The following is a 2,455-nucleotide window of genomic DNA, read 5'->3' on the forward strand; positions in this document are numbered from 1 at the left end:
TACCCATGAAATAGTGTGTGAAAGCTGGGTGAGTTTGATGTGAATTTAGGGAGGGAGAGCAGCAGCAGCAGCAGCAGCAGCAGCAGCAGCCGCCGCAGCAGCAGCAGCAGGCTGTGACCCTGGCGGAAATACATTGATTGTTTTAGCCAGGAATAAGTGTTTAGAAGGCGGGTAAAGTGTTCCTGCAGCTCCTCCATGACGGTAATAATGATTAGATATAATTGCCAGGGCAGAAAGCTCTTTTTAAAAGTGAAAAAAAACGATTTGAAACCGTTTGAAATGACTGGCGGGTGCTGATGGAAAGCAGGCGGAAATAAATTGATTGTTTACCCAGGAAAAGGTGTTTAAAAGGCGGGTAAAGTGTCCCTGCAGCTCCTCCATGACGGTAATAATGATTAGAAATCATTTACAGGGCAGAAAGCTGTTTTTAAAAGTGAAAAAACGATTTGAAACCGTTTGAAATGACTGGCGGGTGCTGATGGAAAGCAGGCGGAAATAAATTGATTGTTTACCCAGGAAAATGTGTTTAAAAGGCGGGTAAAGTGTCCCTGCAGCTCCTCCATGACGGTAATAATGATTAGAAATCATTTACAGGGCAGAAAGCTGTTTTTAAAAGTGAAAAAACGATTTGAAACCGTTTGAAATGACTGGCGGGTGCTGATGGAAAGCAGGCGGAAATAAATGGATTGTTTTACCCAGGAGAAGGTGTTTACAAGGCGGGTAAAGTGTTCCTGCAGCCCTTTAAATACAGTGTGCACATGGCTTTATTACCCATGAAATAGTGTGTGAAAGATGGGTAACTTTGCTGTGAATTTAAGGGAGATATGGCCCTTTCAAACAGGGAGATGTACAGGCCTTTATTACCCACGAATTAGTGTCTGAAAGCTGGCTAACATTACTTTAAATACATGGTGCACATGGCTCTGTTACCCATGAAATACACTCTAAGAAAAATCTGTAAAATTACGGCCAATGTGGTGTAACATTTTACTGTTTAAGTACTGTAATCGACTTTTACATTACTTTTTCCGTTGAAAACAGTGTTGCCAGGTCTGCTTATTATAAGTTTCCCCCAAGATTTTATTTGAAAATAGCAGATCTACAAGCTCACAACCATATTTATATATTTATATAAACAGTCCATGCTCACAATGCATCGCGTTGAGGCACGTTGTGATCTGCTATTTTCTAATAGTTGCTGTATAGGTTTAAAGTGCTCATGTGGCCCACTTCACTTCTTTTGGGCTTTTTTTTCCTTGACCTTGTGTCCCTCACAGAATCTGGCAACACTGGTTGCGCATTGCATTGTGGGTGCTTTTGCCCGGTAAAAAATATCTGTGGTGGCCGCCATTACAGGAATCCGTCCGCACTGAAAGTCTGCTCGGTAGGTTGGTTCATTGTGTTTAATTTGGGAATGGAACCTCATTTCTTAATCAAAAAGGATATTTGTGGTAAACATAAAGTTTGTGTTAATGTTAAATATTTGTTTTATTACGTGGACGTCTGGCAGGTAACTCTCTTCTAACTGCACTGTAAGACCAAGAAGTACAAGCTTCTTGAAGAATATGGGTTGTTTTAACCCAAAGATTTATAAAAGTTATTTCACCGCAAATTTTCTGATGATTATGAACTGATTTGTAATAATGTGCATACAGTATTATTCCACTTTGGGTCATATTGGGGATTTTACTCAAATGTTTTACTGAATCTCTCTAACTTCATCACGTATGTGCTCCGCCCCCCGACGTGTCTCACTGCTGTTCATTTGAGTCCGCCATTATAGCTCCTCGGATGAAATCACTCAAACTTCCAGAAGTTTGTCCACCGTGCTCTCGAGTCTCACTGCCGGAATTTGACCGCGCTACTCTGGTAAGTTACCTCTTGCCTTTGCACAGTATTTAAATGATTTGTTATTCATTTCTGCATCTAATGCACTTTGTGTCGCATGGTGTGTTAGTTTGATTTGAGCTCTTGTTAGCTAGCCTAGATTTAATATCTGCCTCACTTGAAAAATGATTTAAACCTGTAAGACAGTATTTTATATTGCTTTAAGTTATATCTCAAAGTGGAACGTTTGTGTTGCAAAAGTTCTCTGGAAAATTCGAACCGCAAATGGCGGGAGTTTTTTTTCTTTTTTGTTCTCTGATCATTTTGTGAAAACTTTGCAACCCAGCTAACCTTCAATTTGTTTTTCTCTTTAGGCTGAAACTGAAGCAACTGGCAGATAAAGGGCGTCTTCAACCTGGTAAGCCTTGCAGTGGAGAAACTATAACGCGCGTGGGGGAGGCACGGGGGGTGCATGCTAGTGTGTGTGTTAAGATGAGAGATAAAAACCATCCCTTGATTGCAAAGTTAATGCAGACTACCTTTGCCCTGCAGCGCAATGAGATAATCAATGATGAGCTACCTGTTGGAGAGACCCTGGAACGCTGGCCTGCCTTGACAATGGAATCAC

The 2,455-nt window shown here is 41.1% G+C and overlaps 1 long non-coding RNA gene across 1 annotated transcript in view; it reads left to right on the plus strand.

Moving 5' to 3' along the window:
- Window positions 1-1,182: 1,182 nt before the first annotated feature.
- The window catches only part of LOC117442474 (uncharacterized), a 1,918-nt gene continuing 645 nt past the window's right edge, over window positions 1,183-2,455 (plus strand). Inside the window, exons 1-4 of the long non-coding RNA XR_004551523.2 lie at window positions 1,183-1,384; window positions 1,784-1,869; window positions 2,202-2,245; window positions 2,380-2,455. The exon at window positions 2,380-2,455 is cut by the window's right edge and continues 2 nt beyond it. This is a non-coding gene — a long non-coding RNA (uncharacterized lncRNA). The remainder of the gene's footprint in view (window positions 1,385-1,783; window positions 1,870-2,201; window positions 2,246-2,379) is intronic.

Source organism: Pseudochaenichthys georgianus, unplaced genomic scaffold (genome assembly GCF_902827115.2).
Source record: "Pseudochaenichthys georgianus unplaced genomic scaffold, fPseGeo1.2 scaffold_435_arrow_ctg1, whole genome shotgun sequence".
NCBI classification, from domain to species: Eukaryota; Metazoa; Chordata; class Actinopteri; order Perciformes; family Channichthyidae; genus Pseudochaenichthys; species Pseudochaenichthys georgianus.